Source organism: Cervus canadensis, chromosome 22, assembly GCF_019320065.1.
Source record: "Cervus canadensis isolate Bull #8, Minnesota chromosome 22, ASM1932006v1, whole genome shotgun sequence".
NCBI classification, from domain to species: Eukaryota; Metazoa; Chordata; class Mammalia; order Artiodactyla; family Cervidae; genus Cervus; species Cervus canadensis.
The window spans coordinates 14,429,162-14,444,850 of NC_057407.1; the positions used below are offsets into that span (position 1 = coordinate 14,429,162).

The following is a 15,689-nucleotide window of genomic DNA, read 5'->3' on the forward strand; positions in this document are numbered from 1 at the left end:
GAAATCAGCCTGATCTGGATTTGAATTCAGCTTCACCATTCACTAGCTTGAGGTCTCTGGGCAAGTAACTTGCCCACTGAAAACCCATCATCGTCATCTCTAAAAGAAAGACAGTAGTTTTTCTTTTACAAGATTGCTCTCAGGATTTCGTGAAACAATGCATTAATATTGTACCTTAATAAACGGTCACAATTACCCAAGAGTGCTTTCCTAGGCTCTTATGCTGCTACCATTCAACTTATCCTTGACTCAGTAGGCAGGACGGGGGTCCTGACAAAAGACCAGGAGGCCTGGCCCCTCATGCCACTCTGGTGGTACTGAGGGAAGAGGCCCCTTGGGAATGAAGTGAAAAACTGGATTGTGACTATCCTTAATGGCCTGCTATTTGGGATCCCATTGCTCCTTTGGACAAGCTCCTTCCAGCCTCATGGAGTCTAAGGTACTCATCTTGCCTCCTTCCTGAAAACCTGCTTCATTCAGTCTGTCATCTTTAGTCCTTCTCTCCAACGTTCTTTGAACATCCGAAAAGTAATGCAGTAAAGTAAAGCATAGGCAATAAAGAGGCATTTAAATCTTAATAAGGACTAAAGGGTTCCTTTCTTTCTCCCTTTCTTCCCTCTGTTTTTCCTGTCTGCTTTCAGATGCACAGGATTTAATAATTATTCCTGTATGATGCATGACCATCAGTGGCCTGTGTGTAGCAGTCAGTCATCAGTGGGTCATAATATAACAAACACCTGTGAACCTAACAATCATCCTAAGAACTAGAAAGCTTTCAATAACTTACAAGCTGTGTGCTCCTGTCTTTCCCAGGGGCCAGCAAACGTTTTTGTAAAGCGCCGATGGTAAATATTTAAGACATTATGGTCACGCAGTGTCTGTTGCAACTACTCTGATGTTATAGCATGTACCAACCACAGACAATCTGGAAACAAATGGTGTGCCTGAGCCCCAGTAAAACTTTATTAACAAAAACAAAGCAGGTGGAGGACTGGATGGACCCAGAGGCTATGGTGGTGAAACCCTGCTCTGTCCCACTGTCTAGCCACCACTGTCGCTGCCCCACCACAGCTAGCTGTCACCTGCCCCCACTGCCACCACCCCACTGGGCATATCCACCACCCTGTTTCCTTGTCTGTATGATGAGAAGGCTGAGGATGAGGATCTTTAGCGTCTTCTTATGTCTAAAACCTTGTCATTCTGGTAGAATGCTTGAGTGGGCTTGAAAGGCTTTGTACTTACAGACTTAAGGGGAGCTTGGGCAAATAAAGAATTTGAGTGTCTCTTTGGGTTGCAGCAGAGCTATTTGGTGTCCTGCAGAGTCCAGCTAGGGTCCAAGTCTCATGGACTCAGAGGTCTGAAAACAATGTATCCATTGACGGTGTAATTGGGTACAAGAGGCCAGGACACTTCCAGGAAAACTGGGCAGTCGAGCATACCTGCGGTTAGAGCCAGCCTGTGTGGCTCAATGAGGAAGCACACTTTCATGGTGCTTGTACTCTCAGGTTGTACGGTCTTAGGCAAATCATTCACTTTCTCTGAGACTCAGCTTCCTCATTTGTGGCATGCCAGCCTCGCAGGATGCAGGGAGGATCAAGGGCTGCATGTTAAATTCATAGCACCAGTCTGGTAGAGCAGATAATCAGAAGTGGTGTCTCCTGTAAGTAGTATGTCTTCGCAGACCTCAAAGGGTCTTGACTCACTGCTCCCAGCTAATATATGTGAATGCCCTGGGAACACACAGTAAACCCCCACAACTGATGGGCTCCTGGAAGCTGTGGCCTGTTGCCCCAAGGGGCTCTTTGGTTCAGTTATACTCCTGCTGACTCTAAAGTGATTCAAAATGGCAGTGCACACTTGGAGTGGAAGGGGCTCCTGGACCTAGAAAGGCTTTGCATGCAGAGGCTGATTGATTTATGCCACCTGACCTCAGCCCAGAGAATAAAGGGAGGGTGTGTGATAGGCATGCTAATGCCTGCAGCGCCTTCTATCCCTCCCTATGTCCGAACAGAAACGTGGTAAGACAACTGTGTGTGCAAAAGACTCACAGGTCAGGTGAGGCCAAGCCACTGCTCTGAGGGGCTCCCAGTACCAGGATCTAGTTGAGAGCCCAGTTCTCTGCACAGAACTTGCTTCAGACACACTCTCAGAGGAATATGGTGGTTACTGTCACTGCAATTTCAAGAACTTCCTAGTTTCTATGTATTTTTATATAAATATATTTCCTATACACTTTTGTCCATTTTAAGTCAGAATGTTTCCCTATATTTTTTTGCTCGTTTTAAGTCAGAAAATTTCCTCATATAAATTGGTCTATTTAACATTCTACCTTCCTCCAAAAAAATTAATGTTTAAAATGGATGTGGCATGGAGCTAGTGGTAAAGAGGAGACATAAGAGATGCCAGTTTGATAACCTGGGCTGGGACGATCCCCTGGAGAAGGAAATGACAACCCACTCCAGGGTTCTTGCCTGGAGACTCCCATGGACAGAGGAGCCTGCCAGGCTACAGTGTCCACAAGGTAACAAAGAGTCAGGGAAGTTTGAAGAAACTTATCATAGCACAAAATGGATGATGTCTTAAAACCCAGCAAACATGTAATAGCTCTTTTTCTGAGGTGATATTGTTCAGCTATTTTAAAAGAATAAGTTAGAGCTAAATATATCCACCTAGGAGGATATTCATAATAAATTGTTAGGTTACATAAAGAAATTTGAATAAGAATGCACATTGTATAGTCCCGTTTATGTTGAAATGACAACAACAAGAACAATAACAACAAACGTGAGAGGTGGGAATATTAACTCTAAAAATGTGCATTGATTTGTCTGAAGATTGAGTAAGTGGGGGATGGATAGACACTAGATTGATAATACTGATTATCTAGGGGACAGGGTGATTTAAGAAGAAAGAGAAAAAATTTTTTTTCTCTTTTTACCTCTGCATATTCAACTTGCTACAACAACCATGTATTACAGCTGTAATTTTCAAAATGCAAAGGAGAAGAGCTGACGTTGGCTTCCCTGGTAGCTCAGTGGTAAAGAATCTGCCTGCCAATGCAGGATACACGAGTTTGATCCCGGCTCTGGGAATATCCCACATGCTGCAGAGCAACTAAGCCCATGTGCCATAACTACTGAGTCTTTGCTCTAGAGCCCAGGAGCTACAATAAGCCCAAGCACTGCAGCTACTGAAGCCCACCTGCCCTAGAGCCCATGGTCCACAAGAGAAGCCACCACAGTGAAAGGCCCACGTCCCTCTACCAGACGGTAGGGCCCCACTCCCAGCAAGTAACTCCTTTCAGCAATGCAGAACCAACGCCGTCAAAAAAAAAAAAAAGCTGACTTTTGTTAAATAGCAAGGAGAGGTTCGCTTTGTTTACTGGCATATTTGAGATGGCTTATCCCCCAGTAACTAGCTGTATTATATGTGTAAATAGAGCATCCTTAGAGTTTACTTCCTCTCACTCCAGGAAGATTAGCCCCAAAGTGACACCTGTCTTTCCCTGCCAAATGATCGCCACATGTGACCAGACCTTATAACTCATAGGAGCATTTCTCCCAGTTTTAATGCCTGCTTTGGTAAAATCTTGGCAAAGTGCCCCCCCCCCACTCCCTGTCAGTGAGCCCCATCCAAAGCAGGTGCTGGGAGGATCCGATGTGGGAGAGGCAGCCAAGCCAAGGGACAGCTGCAGCTCAGGATAGCCTGGAGGAGGCCCTTGGCACCACAGATCCACGCAGACATTTCATTTAATAATTAAGAGAGGTTTGGTACTTGGAAAATATTTCCCTAGGGTTGTGGATGACCAAATGGCACCTAGGTATAAAATTTTTGCAGAGCTTTTTAGAAGACCTCAGTATTATTTTGTCCTTCCTTCCTCCCTCCCTTCCTAACCCTTACTTCCTTGTTTCTCTTTTTCTTTTTGGTCTTATGAAACATACAACAAGAGAATTAGGAATATATATTTTAAATGATTATCATATCATTTATTTAGTGCTTACAGTTGGCCATATATTGGTAAGGATTTATATTAGGTAATTTATGAATTGTTAATATTCATTAACAATTGTTAATTGTTAATGGCCATATATCGGTAAGGATTTATATTAGGTAATTTATGAATTGTTAATATTCATTAACAATTATTAATTGTTAATGGCCATATATTGGTAAGGATTTATATTAGGTAATTTATGAATTGTTAATGTAATAATTGCTGTAACAAGTAAACCTCCAGATCTCAGTGGCTGAACAAAACTACTCATTTGTTGTTCTTATCACAGTCTAGGTCAGGTTGACAGGGGCCAGATACCCATTCAGCCACTCAGGGACTCAGGTTTCTTCCGTCTTGCCACTATGCCTTCCTCTTAGTTCTCAGAGTTCTGTCCATCAGCTGACTGATGAAAGAAGAAGATGAGGACCAGACATTGGCCAGGCCTGGAAATGGTACTGATCAGTGCATTTATACTCTGCTGGGCAGAATAAGGGCCTTCCCCGATAGCTCAGTTGGTAAAGAATTCACCTGCAATGCGGGAGACCCTGGTTCGATTCCTGGGTTGGGAAGATCTGCTGGAGAAGGGCTAGGCTACCCACTCCAGTATTCTTGGGCTTCCCCTGTGGCTCAGCTGGTAAAGAACCTGCCTGCAATGAGGGAGACCTGGGTTCAATCCCTGGGTTGGGAAGATCCCCTGGAGAAGGGAAACGGTAACCATTCCAGTATTCTGGCCTAGAGAATTCCATGGGCAGAATAAAATCACATGATCATATCCAATAGCAAAGGGCGTTGAGGAATATAATGTAGCTGTGTGTTTTGTAAGAAGAGGAGTCACAGATGTTGAAGAGCGTAAGTAGTCTCCACATTTTATTTGCATTCTGTCACCTAAAGGTGCAATAACTCATTAGTCTATAAGCTTAAGATGGCTTTTGTTTCTTCCCTTAGTTTCTCTAGTACCATGTAGTATGCATATTAAATTAATACTGAATAAATGAATGAATGAAAAAACTAAGGCACAGAAAAGTTAAACAACTTGCTCAAAGTCTCCAGAGTATTTATTGCGAACACATGGATTGTGAGCCTCTATATTGAGTAAAATATTCGGGGAACCTATCGTTTTATGTATTTTATGTCTTAAGACCTTTTTAAAAAATGTAATCCATTCTTTTTTATGGTAAGCTACAAATTTTATCATCTGGAAGCTCTAAGTAACTCAGAAGATAAAAATACGGTTTTCATTTGAGCCACTCAGTGGAGAATCGAGGCTACCATATGGTTTCTCTAGTACAAAAGTGAGAAGGATGTGTGTACATACTCATTCTTTCTTGCCTTTTGGATAAGGTAAAAATTCAAGTTCAAGGACTACCTAGGGGCATTCAGTTTACTTTATATGACTATGTATAGAGTTTAAATTCCTTTCATCTGGCCTTGAAATGATTGATAAAATCAGTGGAGTAGTGAATATGAATGTGTACCTCCAACCTCCCTAAAGCTCAGGAAGACAGAGAGAGGCCAAAATGAATGAGACTACCTCTCAGCATCCACTTGTCTAGTGAGCCCGGGGCTGAGCTAGGGCCATGGGAACTAGAAAACACATAGCAGGCTGACTCTTCGCCGTCAAAAAACTTACCAGTTTGGAGGGTGTTTTGCAATTTTTACTTATTTATCAGAATCAGTGCTGATCATCTCATCACCTTGCACCTGTTATACCTATGTAAAGATTGCAGATGGCTTGCTTGGACACTGACACTGCCCAGCTCTCTTAGAAAGTCCTCCAGCTCTTGTAAGTCTTCTCCTGTAAGGCCCTTGTAAGTCCTTCGGCTAATAGCAGAGACAGACTTAGACGCTGCTTTTTTTTGGTCCATCTGCTCTGTCAAGGTTAGAGGAAGTACAGACTCCCCATCCCATTGTCTTCCCAACCTCAGCCGCCCAGCACTTGGTTTGCCTGCATACAGGATGTATGTGAAGATAAAGATGCATTTCAGATAAGTATGATTAAAAGTAATTAGCGAGCTCATGCAGCTGGTGAAATAAACATAGGCAGATGCTGGTTGATACAAAGCTAATGAAAGAAACAAAAGGATCAAGAAATATGGCAGCTTGGGAAGCCTGGCCAAGGCCTCACACTGACACATTGTTTTACTTAGATCTTTTGATTGGCTACTTTTGTCCCTGCCCCAAGAATATAAATTGGAATCAAATTCATGTTCTTGTTTGATTGTTTACTTATGTTACACATAAAATGAGTGTTTTGTGCAGCTCTTCTTGGTAAATTTTTATTTGCTCTTGTACTTTTTTTATAACATAATAGTCCAGTTTCTGAAATAGGTGACGGTCTGTTCTTCATATTTTCAAGCTAGTGTTTAGTGTATGTATATTATGATGAAATAATGAATCAGTGTTTTTTGCTGTTTTCTCTTTAAAACAGTTTGCTCTGTGTTGGCTTGAAAATGTTCTGGAAAACACAGTTGTTTCAGGCAGGATTGTAACTCACCAGTTAAAGATTCCAAACTTTAGGAATCTTTTTCATTATTCTAGCCTTCATCTGTCCTACCATTTCTTTCTGGCATCCCTGTTAAAAGCATGGAATCTGGAGTGAAACCATCTAGATTCAAATACTACCTTCTACATTTACTGGCTCTGTGGCCATGAGTGAGTGATCTTCAATTTCATCATCTGTACAAAGGAACCCAACTGGAAGATTAACAAGGAGGGTTAAATAATATTTTTATGCAAGAATCCAGGCAATGCATTTTCTATTAGTGTGTCTGTATGACATGGATCAACTAGGCACGTAGGCTGTATCTACTTGCACTAATCTGTTTGGGACAAAACCAAGCAAGTTAAATGCAAAGGTGCAGTTTGCTTGTGTGACAGCATTCACCATCTTTTAGGATTATAAAGCATGCATCTATGTGTGTGTGTGTGTGTGTGTGTGTGTGTGTTTGCCTGGAATCATTTGCAATCTAAGTGAATTTGTGCTCTGCATATCTCTGCTTGTCATCAAAATAGTTCTACAAACAAAAGAAAGTTGGTTGTTGATGTCGTGTGACTACAACCTTCATGTGGGACTTTTGTTAACAAAATAAAGGGCCTGCATTGACTTTGATGCAGCATCCAGCCATGTTTTAATAGTCAGTTTTATAATAATTTCCCATTCTGGTGCCACAGTAGAGGTCTCATCCTTTCATTTCATCCAGGAAGCACATATTGGGTTACCTACTATGTGTTGCTATTTTTTTAAGGTATACCTACCAACCTTCCCTCTAGTCAGTCTGTCCTCAGTAGGAGGCCCTTTTCCCCATCCTTGTGTAATTACAGAAAACATGCAGTCATCTCCCCAGGGCTGTTTAGCTTTTGTCATGAAGCATGACTATCAGAGTTTCGAGGTTGATAGGAGTGGAAACATTTGTGTTCAACAAACAGGCTCCTTCATGTGTTGTCAACATTTCATTTGTGATTCTAATTAGGGCCAAGGAGAAAATAAACTCAGTGTACTGCCCTCCACTGCTATAGCTGATGTTTATAAGTTTCTGTCCATGGCCCCAAGTTGCTCCTACCACAAAGGCATTTGGAAATACAGCTGCATGCTGCTGCTGTGTGTGATGAAGAGCTGAGATGGGTAAATCTACTGGGACGTTACTGAGAATGGGCAGTGTAGGTGTTTATTTCTTAGAGATTGGACTTGCTTTACTTTTTGGCACTTTAAATTTTCCTGAAGGCAAAATCACCCTTTTATAAAAATAGAGTATATTAGAGGGACTCTCACTGTGCCCTGTATCTCATCTCTGAAAGTCCACTATAAATTTCATTATATATTATTTATTTATTAAGGAGACATCTATTGAGTGTTCCTTACCTGTTAATCTCTGTGTTTGAGGATATTACGGACATGAAAATAAGACAGAAAAATAAATAGTCCTACAATCTTGATGGACCCTACAGTCTCACAGGGAGATACATATATTTTCAAATACATGAAAAGTGCTAGGAAGAGGAGGTACATGGTATTGCAAGGGAATATCATCAGGGTACCTGACTTGGGAGGTTGGGGCAGCCATTCCTATGGATGTTTTAACCAGCTGAGATCTGAAGGATGAGCTACACTTTGACTGAAGAAAAAAAAAAGAGAGAAGGGGTGACAAGGTAAAGTCACATGTAAAGCTAACAGGTCAGACAGATAGCCCAAAGCAGCCATCTAGAAGCTACTGGGGGACTAGTGTGGCTACAGCACAGAGGGTGAGGGGAGAACTCAGGCAAGCTCGTGCTGGAGAAGAGGTGAAGAGGCTGGTGGTCATGCCCCAGGCCCACATCTCCCATTATAGCTGTAGTATTGATATTGAGAAGCTCTCTCTCCCTCCCCTCCACACACCCCTTTCTGGAGCTGGGATTGGGATTTGAGCTGGACACTGAGCCCGGAGCACTGTAACATACTCTGGGAGGTGCTGTGACTTCACAGAGTGTGTTCTTTGTCTAATCCACCTCTCACTGTAACTGGAGAGATGCCTCCTGCCGTCCTTCATGTGCTTCTGGGAAGAGGTAGAGAGGACTGCAGTTTCTCAAGTGCTGTGAAATCTCAGCACATGAGTGTCAAATCCTGATCTTTTACTTACATATTGTGGTTGTGGGTGAGTCCATCCCACGCATGTCTGAGGGGCTACAGCGTGGGCCGTCAGCTACATACACAGGTAGTCGAGGAAGAGTTGGCCCTGCTAGGGTGCTGAAACCACATTGGTGGAACAGGACTTTCCCTCCTGAGTAAAGTGTGGACGTGATAGCCAGCAGTCCAGAGGTGGCAAATAGGTGCTTGAGGTAACTAACATCTGTGGGCCCAGACGGGGTCCCACCCAGCAAAGCCATGGAGCCCAGCATGGCCTTAGAATCCTTTCCAGCCCAGTGGTCGAAACAGAGAACAAACAGCAGAAAACCAGTGGCATCCTGTGAACATAATCCTAGTCACTGTTCCTGAAGCAGATCCTTGCATGCTCAGAAGTGACTGATAAGTGTGGAATCCAAAATCAAGGGCCAGTTTGCTGAGGGGAGAATTTGAGTCACCCCATAGGAAGTTACTGACAGCCCAACTGCCTCCCAGCTTCTACATCTTGCTGTAAATCTGGTATTTTCTTCTTGACCTTGTGAACACAGTAATTTTTCTACAGTGATAAAAATAAGTATTTTTTAAAAGAGACTTCAAAAATGAGAGACAAAATATTAGGGCATACTTAAACAAAAGTTAGGCTGTGGTCTATGCATTTGCACAGAAACTTCTGGTGTGCACCAGCAATACGACTGAGCCAGGGGATGGAACAGGCATTCTGTTTCTCCATTTGAGTATGTAGGTGGTCCCAAGGTAGAGCTCCCTGTGATTGCCAAGTGTCTGGGGGAGTGGCAGGTCAGACTGAGCTCATGTGGGTTATCTTGCTGAAACTTTCCCAGCAGAGAAGGTCCCGTGCCCAGTAAAATGAAGTACCTGGTCCTAAAGAAGTCCATCCAAAAGGGTAACAAAGGTCGGACAATGAACGGACCAAGGGGAAACTGTGACTGTAGTTTCTCAGTGTTTTCTCTTCTAGCACATGTGAGGCGACCGAACACTTAGATCAACAGCTTCTGTGTTTAGTTCTTCCTCTGTCTAGAAGTGAGATTGCTCTGACGGACACAGTGAGTCCCTAAGTTCTCAGAGCTGAATTGAAACATCTAAAACTCATAGAAGACTCAGAAAGTCTCAGGCACAGGATGCTTTACCTGAAAACCATCATGAATTCCTCCTCCATTCCATGAGTGAAACTATTATTGTCTGCAATGAAAACCTGAATCTTAGCACAGGTGAATCACTCTCCAGAGATAAGTTTGTAAGTAATAGAGTGGGGACTTGAGCCTGCATTGCCTGATTTTAAAGCCTTTTAATTCTTAAAAAAAAAAAAAAAAAAAGCCTTTAAAGAATTGCATTCTTCCCAGCCCCTTACCTTTCATCAGCAAATGAGGGGTCCTAAAACAGTCGTAGCTCAGACACAACGGACTTGGTAGAAATAATCTGCTCACCCCAACCCAGCAAGACCTCTACCCTCGTGGTTCCCCATTGCCCATTGCTTCTTGGGGCCAAGGGCCACCAAGAGAAGAGGCCAGCCTGTCTGCTGTGACTCTGGGCTGGGAAAGTATCCTGGGGCCGGAGGTGAAGAAAGCGGGGCACTTTGTGCATGGAGCTAGCACTAATCTGGTCCATCCCCAGGACGGTGCTATCAGTCAGATCTCGGCCGTATTTGTCATGGCTGCTCCGCAGTTCAGCAGCCGCCCCCACAGTCCCGCCCTCTCTCCATCACTGGGCAGGAAGGGGAGAGCTGTCTTTGATCTCTAGACCGGTAGCAGGAAAAGCATGGCATTTCATGGGTCTATTCCTGCCCCTCCGCCAGGCGGTGGTTTGGACAGCCACGTGAACAAATCTCCTGGGCCATGCTGGCTTTAAAACATCCAGACTCACAGAGAAGCACCGCCTGCCTTCACACGGAGGGATTCTCAGTCGTCATGCAGAGGAGAGGATACTGGGACTCAGAAAGAGGACAGAGAGGGTGAGGGGTTCCTGACCACCGTACCACTGGACAGCTGGCTTTCCAGGGTCAAGAAAGAACCACACACTCGGCACTGTGGTTTACAGTGTCCATCACCCCGAATAAAAGGTGTTGGCTTGGAAACAGATCAGCTAGCTTCTGAGATGTGTCCAGAGCTGAGAAAGTAACACAGGTAGCTCTTGGGGGAGACTAGGACTACTTTCTACTTACCCTCCTTCAGAAAGAAAAGTTTTCAAGTCAAGTAATTCTAATAGGGAACATTTGTCTTTTAAAAATACATTCAACTTCCCTGTAGTATAGTATACTTTGATGTATTAAAATACAGTTTGCCCCACTCAAATTACTGCTTCGGTACCTATTGCTATAAAATTAAACTATTCCTCCCTGATATTTTATTAAGCTCCACCAGCATTTCAGACGCAGACATCTCACAGAGCTTCAGGCCACATGTTTTATATGCTGTCAGGGTGAACTCTGACTTTAGTCTGTAAAGTTCCCTTCCCCCATATCTTTATATAGCACAGCATTTTCAAAAACTTTGCTACAGGCTACACACAAATCATGGACTGCTAGAAGTAAATGTCTCTGGTTGTGTAAATACCTAAAAAGACCAAAAAAGATGGTTTTGTGAAAAGTTCTTGTTTTCTGCACATCACTTTTGTGTATATTCTGTTTGATATTATTATGTTTTCACCATTTTAGGGGGTGTGCATTTTTGGGAGGATGGAATTTTTCTGAAATCGTATGCAAATAAGGGTATGCATTTATGCACAATGAGATCAGCTCTCTAGCAGGGAGCTAATATGTTTGCATTTTCAAAATCGATGGATATAGCCATAAATGCCGATCCTCTTAACAAGACTAACTTTGTCATTTAGTAAGGGAGATTATTTCATAGATTTAAAACCAGTTAACACATTTAAAACTTGATAAGACAAGGCGATCCTGGTATGTTTCCTGTTCTCCTGTGATTAAAGCAAATCGAACGCTGAGACTAGGGGAGGTTTTCCATGGTACGAGCAATGCCGTGAATGTTTCTCCTGGTAATGCAATTAGGAAATATTGGCCCCAGTTAATGTAACTTAAACAAAACATGTTGTCCTCGTCAAACTTGTTCAAGTTGTTAAACAGGCAAAGCCTTGTCCAAAAAGTTAAAAAACAGGGGCATATAGTGTTTCCATGGAAACTCTGTTAAAATACTGATTTGTGGATATGATCATAATCAGCCCCATAATCTAATATGACTGAATTAAATGAAAAAGAATCTCAGTTATGAAGTAAGCCCCCTGTGCAGGAGTGTTCTTACACATGCAGAAAACATTCAGATCCTGATGGACATTATTTTCAAACTACTATTGGCTCAGGGATAAAGAGCATTCAGAGTTGTTTTTGTCTGTCGGGTTTTTCCCTCTTCATTCATTGTTCATCACTCTTTTAATGCTGGGATTATGTGGGGGAGCAATAAATAAAGTCTTGATGACATTTGGAGTTTTTAATATGTATCATTGCTCCCCACACAACACTGCATATTGTTTTCATTGTCTTTTGTGACAAAAGAAGATAACTCATATTGTTTAACCACTTGTGGGCTTTTAGGAGACTAGGTTTTATTAAGGTAATAATTTCTTCGCACTAATGGCATCTTGGTAGAAGATCTGTTCTAACTGAATTTTAACAATTCAGCTTCAAATGAATGGCTTTGATGTCTAGAGGAAAGGACCTCATGCCAAGGGTTACGTTGAGTGTCCATGGGACCCTGGGCAGAAACTTCAAGGACATGCCCTGGCCTCCCACCACAGGCGTCCACAGCTCAGCTTGCACCTGTTTGGGCTACGGTAAAAATGGAAACTGCTCACCATGGGATAAACTTCAGTCTGGTGCCATGGCAGAGACAGCTGCCTCTCAGCAAACCTATTTGATTTATTTGGAAGTCGTTCCACCTCGAGACAATCACAAGTGGCGTTGGTGGGATCTGTTTTCTTTCGAAAAACTATGTCCTCAGTCATGTATGAACTTCAAATGGGGTTTACCATCTGATTATTAACAAGAACCTAGCAATCATTTGTACCTTATCTTGGCATTCTAGAGCATCTGTGGAAAGGCTGTTTCATGTGACCCTGCAGTAACATGCAAATGCACCCCTGAACATGTGATGTCTATATATCTCATATCACTGTAGTCCCCTGATGTGTGGGGCATGGGTTCTGAGGTCACAATGTGTCTGAGGCTAACTTTCTGGACAGAGGCATGCTAAGCAGAGTCAGACAAAGCTCAAAGAGTCAAACGCTGACCTAAGGTGCAGAGCCTGACTTCTCCCTATGTTCTCCCATCCACCTCCCAGAGCAGTTCTGCCTTCCAGATGTACACACCTCTTACTCTTAAAAAAAAAAAAAAAAAAAAAAAACTTCTTATTTATTTCTATTGGCTGCACTGGGTCTTTGTTGCTGTGCCCAGACTTTCCCTAGTTACAGTGATCTGGGACTATTCTCTAATTGCCATGCTTGGGCTTCTGTTTGCTGTGGTTTCTCTTGTTGTGGAGCACAGGTTCTAGAGCACTTGAGTTTCAGTAGTTACCTTGTGTGGGCTAAGTAGTTGACCCAAGTTATATGGAATCTTCTCAGACCAGGAATTGAACCTATGTTCTCTGTAATGGCAGGCAGATTCTTAACCACTGGACCACCGTCCCACACCTCTTCTTACTTGGGCACAGAGAGGAATAAATAATGATAAAAATAGGTCAGGCTTGAGACTTGTGCCAGGAGATTATATCTGCTGGTTATTTACTCCCCTTAACATTTCACTTCAATTTCTAATTAACTTGGTTTTATAGCAAAGTCATGTATGAACACAGTTTTTAAAAATTAACTACTACTGAAAAGAAGCTTCTAAAGAGAAAGAGTTGACCCCTTGACTCACCACTCCCGCTCCAGTCCCACCTTCTAGTTCCACTTCCAAGAGACAATGGCTTCCACCTCTGTTAGCAGCTCTCACTAGCAAATTGAGATTACTGAGTTTTACTTAATATCAGATATTTTTCTAGGAAAGATTGAAGGCAGGAGGAGAAGGGGACGACCGAAGATGAGATGGTTGGATGGCATCACCGACTCAATGAACATGAGTTTGAGTAAGCTCTGGGAGTTGGTGATGGACGGGGAGGCCTGGGTGCTGCAGTCCACGGAGTGGCAAAGAGTCAGACACGACTGAGCGACTGAACTGAACTGATTCATTTACTTCCTTTAATGCTGGGTGCTTTGTCTTTCTTAAACCAGCTCTTCTTGCCTTCTCACTGTTCCACCAACACAGCTGCAAAGCCATCTCAGAGTTTCAGGTTAATTGGTGATTACATTGTTAGGCCCGTCTATGTTTGTCGCTTTCAAGTTAAATCACAGGCTGTTGTGTTTCTTTTTTATGATACTTTTCTCTGGACTGAAAAACCCTTGTGCCTTTTTCTTTGCTCAGTTTTCCTTCAAGCCATCCTTATTCCTCCCTCCCCCATGTGCTTCATCAGATCTCTCAAATGCCTGTTATAACTTGGTGGTTGTACTTGTTGAGTTGCTCAGTGCTGTCTGACTTGCAGCCCCATGGACTGCAGCATGCCAGAGTTCCCTGTCTTTCACCATCTCCTGGAGCTTGCTCAAACTCATGTCCATTGAGTTGGTGATGCCATCCAACCATCTCGTCTTCTGTTGTCCCCTTCTCTTCCTGCCTTCTGTCTTTCCCAGTGTCAGAGTTTTTCCAGTGAGTCAGCTCGTCTCATCAGGTGGCTAAAATATTGGAGCTGAAGCTTCAGCTTCAGCATCAGTCCTTTCAGTGCATATGCAGGGTTGATTTCCTTTAGGATGGACTGGTTTGATCTCCTTGCAGTTCAACGGGCTCTCAAGAGTCTTCTCCAACAGCACAGGTCAAAAGCATCAGTTCTTTGGTGCTCAGCCTTCTTTATGGTCCAACTGTCACATCCATACATGACTACTGAAAAAATCATAGCTTTGACTATACAGACCTTTGTCAGTAATGTCTCTGCTTTTTAATACACTGTCTGGGTTTGTCATAGCTATTCTTCCAAAGAGCAAGTGTCTTTTAATTTCATGGTTGCAGTCACAGTTTGCAATGATTTTGGAGCCCGAGAATATAAAGGCTTTCACTGTTTTAATTCTTTCCCCATCTATTTGCCATGAAGTGATGAGACTGGATGCCATGATCTTTGTTTTTTGAATGTTGAGTTTTAAGCCAGTTTTTTCACTCTCCTCTTCACTTTCATCAAGAGACTCTTTAGTTCCTCTTCTCTTTCTGCCATAAGGGTGGTGTCATCTGCATATCTGAGGTTATTGATATTTCCCCCAGAAATCTTGATTCCAGCTTGAGCTTCATCCAGCTCAGAATTTCTCATGATGTACTCTGCATATAAGTTACTTAAGCAGGGTAACAGTATACAGTTTTGACATACTCCTTTCCCAATTTTGAACCAGTCCATTGTTCTGTGTCCAGTTGTAACTGTTGCTACTTGACCTGCCTACAGGTTTCTCAGGAGGTGGATAAGGTGGTCTGGTATTCCTATCTTTTTAAGAATTTTCCACAGTTTGTTTTGATCCACACAGTCAATGAAGAAGTAGATGTTTTTCTGGAATCCTCTTGCTTTTTTGATGATCCAGCGGATGTTGGCAATTTGATCTCTGGTTCCTCTGCCTTTTCTAAATCCAGCTTGGACATCTGGGAGTTCTCAGTTCACGCAGGGCTGAAGCATTGCTTGGAGAAATTTGAGCATTACTTTGCTAGCATGTGAAATGAATGCAATTTGTGTGGTAGTTTGAACATTCTTTGGCATTGCCCTTCTTTGGGCTTGGAATGACCTTTCCTTTGACCTTTTCCTGTGGCCACTGCTGAGTAGGATTGCCATTTCCTACTCCAGGAGATCTTCCTCACCTGGGATTGAACCCTCATCTCCTGTGTTGGCAGGCAGATTCTTTACCACTGAGCCACCCGGGAAGCCCTAATTATCAATGTGGATGGGTATAAAATTCTGCACTGGAGATCACTTTCCTTCAGAATTGTGAAGGCATTACTCCATTTTCTTTTGATTTCCAGTGTTATTGTTAAGAAGCTGGATGCCTTTCTGATTGCTTTGATATTACCAG

General features: G+C 42.8%; 1 protein-coding gene across 4 annotated transcripts in view; it reads left to right on the forward strand.

Annotated features, from left to right (window-relative positions):
- CACNA2D3 (calcium voltage-gated channel auxiliary subunit alpha2delta 3) overlaps window positions 1–15,689 on the forward strand; it is an 853,893-nt gene that overhangs the window by 729,126 nt on the left and 109,078 nt on the right. The gene's annotated exons all lie outside the window — the stretch shown is intronic.